The sequence below is a fragment of the Nansenia antarctica genome (genome assembly GCF_963989245.1).
Source record: "Nansenia antarctica genome assembly, chromosome: 2".
Lineage (NCBI taxonomy): Eukaryota > Metazoa > Chordata > Actinopteri > Argentiniformes > Microstomatidae > Nansenia > Nansenia antarctica.
Genome location: NC_137675.1, coordinates 86043815 through 86050554, shown reverse-complemented (window position 1 = coordinate 86050554; position 6740 = coordinate 86043815).

Sequence of the window (6740 nt, the reverse complement as noted above, 5' to 3'; positions counted from 1 at the left end):
GAGTGGTAGAGAGAGAGAAAAAGCCTGATAATGAGAGAGAGAGAGAGAGAGAGAGAGAGAGAGAGCGGGGGAAGAGAAAGTTAAAGAAACACAAAGAGAGAGAACAGAGACGGAGGGGTTACACAGAGGGATAGGCAGATAGAAAAGAAAGAGAGAGAGAGAGAGAGAAAAGGAGAGAGAAAATCCCCCAGATGATACCACTTCCACAAGACAACAGTGTTCTTCCTCTCTCCCTCTGTCTCTCTCTCTCCCTCGCTCTCCCTCTCTCTCTCTCTCTCTCTCCCCCTCTCCCTTTCTCCCTCTCTCTCTCTCCCTCTCCCTCTCTCCCTCTCTCTCTCTCTCCCTCCCTCTCTGTCTCTCTCCCTCTGTCTCTCTCTCTCCCTCTCCCTCTCCCTCTCTCTCCCTCTCTCCCTCTCTCTCTCTCTCATAAAGCATTGATTGTAGAGGGTTAGCAGATAGCCCCCGCAGGCTACCAACGTATGTAATGCGCAGAAACACCAGAGCTCCATCCTCCCCTCCTACTCCTGGTCAGAGAGCCCACTCCTCCACCAAGACAATGGGACAAATTGTCTGGGACTGACTGTGCCGTGTTCAGTGACAGTCGTCGTCGTCCCCCCCCCCCTGCTGTGTGGAGAGAAGGGCCCGGTAATCTGATATCATTGGGTGGAAGAACCGCCACTGTAGTACAGTGCTGTAGTTCCCAAGGCGTCTAACGCATTAAATATAAATGTGTGTGTGTGTGTGTCGGTGTGTGTGTGTGTGTGTGTGTGTGTGTGTGTCGGTGTGTGTGTGGCCATCTAACGTATTAAATATGAATGTGTTGTGTGTGTGTGTGTAGGTGTTTGTGTGCTTAGGTTGGATGGGTGGGTGATTGTAGGTGTGTGTGTGTGTGTGTGTGTGTGTGTGAGTGTTTCGGTGTGGGCATTGAATGCATTAAATATGAATGTGTTGTGTGTGTGTGTGTGTGTGTGTGTGTGTGTGTGTGTGTGTGTGTGTGTGTGTGTGTGTGTGTGCGTGCGTGCGTGCGTGTGTGTGTATGTCAGTGTGTGTGTGTAGGCTGCATTTTTAAAGGGAAAAAGGTGAAACTGGTGTCACCCGCCGGGCTGGTGCAGAGAGACGTGAACAATCTATTATTAGGCAGAGGGAGAAATGTACTCTGCTTAACCCTGAGCGGGGGGGTATAGATTATCAATACCAATGTGCTTTTATATATCACGTATGTAGGCTGTAGGCTGTGGGCTGTAGTAGGCTGGGGTAAGGGAAACTCAGCTTCCCTCTAATGCCGCTCAATATATGACGATAATAATAAGAGTGCTTTCACAATGCTCTGTTCGCTAGCTGGAAAAACAAAGCACTTCACATTGTTGTTGAAGCACGCCACTATGGTTTTAAAAGTCTGCTTTCTGGCATCCTAGACCGGCCACAGCCACCGCCACGGGACAAAGCAGCAGGTCTGGTGCCCTCAAGCGTGACTTGTTTCTCCACTCTCCTCCTCCTCCTCCTCTTTATTCCTCTCTTCTTCTCTTCCACCTCTCTCTCTCTCTCTCTCTCTCTCACTCCGGTCAGATCAACGTGACCTCCGGAGGTCAACAGGATCAAGTCAAAGGTCGGTGTCATTGCTAAATGACGACACTAAGGCCCTCGCTGTTGCCAGGAGATCAATTACTGTCCGCACGGCATGGGGGGAAAAAAATCGGGGGGAAATTCAGACTCCCCCCCCCCCCCCCCCCCCCCACCAGACTCCCCCCCCCCCCCCCCCCCCCCTGCCCCCCCAGACTGAGAAGAATCAGTTATTTAAGCACTCAGGGCTCAAGTCTTGGGAAATGTGCCTGGAACATGTTGGACATGAGGACACCACTGTTGTTCTGGTTCCTTTGTTCTTGTTCTTTGTTGGGTTTTTGTGTCGCGATTATGTGTCACTGGTGGCTGCAGAAATGTAATCCCCCCCCCCCAGGGACCAATAATACTATCTATTGGTCTGTCTGTCTGTCTGTCTATCTATCTGTCTATCTGTCTGCCTATCTATATACTGTATCTATCTATCTATCTATCTATCTATCTACCTGTCTGTCTGTCTGTCTGTCTGGCTGGCTATCTATCTCTCTATCTGTCTATCTGTCTGTCTGTCTGTCTATCTGTCTATCTGTCTACCTGTCTGTCTGTCTGTCTGGCTGGCTGGCTATCTATCTCTCTATCTGTCTATCTGTCTGTCTATCTGTCTAACTGTCTACCTGTCCGTCCGTCTGTCTGTCTGTTTATCTGTCTGTCTGTCTGTTTATCTATCCATCTATCTCTCTATCTATCTATCTATCTATCCACCCTGACATGACAGTTGCCATGACAGCAACCACAGCGCATTTACGACGACTGACTGAGATGAGTGCGAAGTGCAGAGTTCTGTCCGCCGTGTCTCGACGCGATGTTTGTGATTGTCAAGTATTCATCATAATCTGATGAGAGACCGATTATGGCTGCGCGGTCATGACTGTTCAATCTCATGACTTCTCATGACAGAAACGCATCTTTCTTCTTCTCCTCCCCGCTCCCTCCATTCCTGTCAGAAACTAAGGCCGGTACGTCGATCTCACTGGGCAACAAAAAAAACATGTGACGGTAAGGATGTCCTCCTCGCTCCCCTGATAGCATCGGTACATTCTCAAGAGGTAGTTGATTAAAAGTACCCAAAAAAAGCCATGATCCTTCTGAGGGCTCTGTTGGATATTCATCACCCTCATTACTCTGCTAGCCGTAGTGAGGGTGATGTGGTTTGGGTCTGGCTTCTAGATCAAACCCGCGGCACCAGCGGCAGGGACGTGCTCCAGCTGCCTGTACAAGGGGCCATTAGCTTCTAACAGCATTAGTTAACCACTTGTATGAGGTTCTCGCTCGCTTCAAAGTCTGTGCCGAACACTTAGGAATCCTGTCAGGCTGTGTGTCTGTGTCTTTTAGTGAGCTCTAGAGAGAGAGAGTTCAATACTAAGAAAGTCATCCTACTTTTTGCAACAAACCCATGTTCTCTTGCTCATTCCGGATTATAGGATGTCTTTCGCTTTGGCATTTTCAGTCCAACGAAGTAGCTAGCTAGCGTAAGGTTACCAGAGCTTGCAGTTGCTGACTGAGGTGGTTTACTGAAAGCTACTGCATGTGTTGATAGGACACAACCAAACTTCCTTGGAAGTATTAAGAGAACGGACACAACGCAGAAATTTAACCAATGAAATATATTTATTTTTGTACACAGCTTTTAACACTAGAAGAGCCATGGGTGACCCCTGTGATCAAATTTCAGGACCCTCCTTTCATGACTTTTCCTAGATATGTGCGTTCTACCACCCAGTATCCTTACATTTTCAAAATCACTTCAGGATAAGATAGTATAAAGCTGTTTTGCAGTTTGTCTGTGTAGGAGGCAGGCTAAAAAAAGAAGCGCCCTCTAGTGATCTCTGTGTGTAAATAGCAGATTTACATTCTAAAAAGGGGGTCTATTTGACCCCCAAGGCGGCCAATGTTGGCTGCGCCTACAGCAGGACAACGCATTCAAAAGCCGGACGAATAGCCACCCTACTGCTGTGTAGCCAGTCGTCTTGTGACTGCTAGCTGAGGCTAGCTGAGTCAGCGGCGTATACATATACATAACGCATTGATGCCCTTTAATGGCTTTAGCGACGGATGGCATTCCGTGCAGTCTGGAGACAGTGAGTCTAGACAAGAGACACCTTGGTTGTTAGAAAGTCAGACTTGACCTGGAGTTAGGGGGTCATACAGGGGGTCATACAGATTGACCTGGTGATAGGGGGTTGGATACAGACTGACCTGGAGAGAGGGGGTTGGATACAGACTGTTCTGGAGATAGGGGGTTGGATACAGACTGTCCTGGAGATAGGGGGTTGGATCAGGGTTTCCGTTAGAAAAAATTGCCGCCGGACATCGTGTCCGGGAAGATTTCGATTTACCGGACAAACGTGATATATTCCGGTCATCATATTAAAAAAAAAAAAAAAAAAAAAAACTTTTTTTTTAAATCTAATATAGCTGTTTGTCGCGGTGATTACTGTTGTGTAGCGGCCTATATATGCCATTTAATGTCTATTTCTCATCCGATACGATTAGATGCGAGCTATATAATATATAATAATATAACATGATTCGCATGCGCGCTATGCCATTATGTCCAGCGCTGAACGGGCGCCTCACTGGGAACTGAACAGACAGCATCGATCAATGAACAGACTCCACATTACGTTAACTGAAGTTTGTTAAATTGTTTGGGATTAATGTGAGTTTTCTATTTTCTCTTTCCAGTTTTACCCTTTTTTTTATCAATAAAACAACGTCATTTCTATAACCAGGTCTCGCTGGTTGGGAAGGCATTTCGTTTAGCTGCCTGTCAAATCATACTTAATCGGACTCGGGAGTATGTCAATGAGGAGAACATAACTGTTTATTGAGAAACAATAGGCAGGCTGGGATACGTATATAAAGAAATACCACAATGTCTAGATGTATAACATTTTATTGAACAGTGCAAGCATGTAGGCTTCTGGCGTGACATCGTACCCCTAACGTTCTTAGGGCTTGTTTGAAAAGCTTAGACTGAAAGTTAGTGCCCTGGTCAGATTGTATAACAAGAGGAAGACCGAATGTGGAAAAAAACGTTGTTAAAGCTTTCACCACTGAGCTGGCTGATATGTTACGCAACGGAACAGCTTCGGGAAAACGAGTAGCAGCGCACATAATAGTAAGCAAATACTGACTTCCACTTTTAGTCCTAGGCAAAGGTCCAACACAATCAATTATTACACGTTCAAATGGCTCCCCTATAGCAGGAATGGGATGCAATGGTGCGGGTGGAATGGATTGATTAGGCTTACCCGCCATCTGACAAGTATGGCAACAGCGGCAGTGCTTGGCAACATCCGCCTTCAGTCCGGGCCAAAAGAAATGTTTCAATATCAGCTGATAAGTTTTAGTTATACCTAAATGCCCTGACCACTGGCTCTCATGTGCTACAGATAACACCTGTTGTCTATAACCCACAGGCACAACCACTTGTTTTACAGTATTCCACTCACAACCATTTGCATTAGGAGGAGACCATTTACGCATTAATATCCCATCGTTAAGGAAATAAACTACGTTGCCCCCTATTTCAGATTCCTCACTAGCTGCATGTAAAAAACATTTGTTTAATGACTGATCAGCTACTTGAGCGACACGCAATCGCTCGCCGGTTACAGGCAGAGATAGGCTGTCAGCGGATGGTATGGTAGGACTCGGGGAGGATGGTAACTCTACCACTTTCTCCCTGAGAGAAGCTGAAACAATCGGGTTCTCATCCCTTTCAGAAAAGGCTTGCATAATCACACTATCACAGAGAGAAACATCGCTATCCTCCTCTCTGCCTCGACTCGATTGTGCACGAGTTATAGCGCACACCGGAAACAACCGCTGTTTCGCATAGGCAGCCTACACATTAGGAGTCATCATCATGCCGGTGTCAAATCATATCATAATAAAATAAATACATAGCCTATATATTCGTCTTTTTTAAAATAGAAGGAATCAGAATGTGAACTTTAGCGAATTGTATTCAAATTGTGCTTAGAGGGAATTATTTTCACCGGACATTTATGTCCGACGAGTTTTCAATTTGTCGGACTTAAACAACTTTTACCGGACAAAGTCCGGGAATTACCGGTTAACGGAAACCCTGGGTTGGATACAGACTGACCTGGTGATAGGGGGTTGGATACAGAATGTTCTGGTGATAGGGGGTTGGATACAGACTGACCTGGAGTTACGGGGTTGGATACAGACTGACACCTGACCTCACGCCATGGTGAGCCGATAGGAGGCTATTGGCAGATCGCTAACTCAGGCGGCTAACGACCCGGTCACGCCCTTCCAATCCCCCTCGGCCTTGTGGTAGGGACAGGAACGCTGACCGAAGCATACTGATCTCCTTGTTGCTCCGCGGAGGCAGAGAGAGAGATCGATGAGGGACACCAAGTGAGACGTTTGTTTGTTGTAATTCCTCGTTACATGTCTCCGTGGGTTTAGATCGTGCCCTAGGTCTGTCAATATCTGACCATGCTAGAAAGGACACACACGTTTTTTTCCGTTTTAGGACTAAATGCACTTGCAACCATTTTAGTCTTCTAACCACCACCCTGACCCCCCCCCCCCGCGCCCCCCCCTGGCCTCAAATGACCCAGGACAAAATACCTCGCAGAGTTCGAAAACCGACAATGCCAATATTGTCCTTTCCAGCATGGCCGTCTAGTCATCACGCAGTGACCTAGTACATGAAGCCAGGCGGGCGGAAGGACTTCCTGACGTTATCCAGGTCTGCACTCTGTGACAATGGGGAGGATGTCTGCACTGATTAACGCAGACATGCTGGTCCGCCCCGTAACAATGGTTACCACACAAACACGGGCAGGGCAAAAACATGGTTCCTATCATGAGATAATTACAGGAACACTTGCGCAAGTGTATGTTATAGTCTTGGTATTGTGTTGCTTCAATTGCTGACAAATATGTGCCACACAGCTGAGCATTGTGGGACGATGTGAGTAGTACGATGTGAGTAGTACGTCGGTGAATGAGTGTGTCAGGACTGACAAACAAAAGTGTCTAAGGAAACAAACTCAAAACACATGATGTAAGCTTTAAACTAAACAGAGATAGAGACAGATCCTAATCAAATACTACTATACGACTATAGTCCCATTGACAAT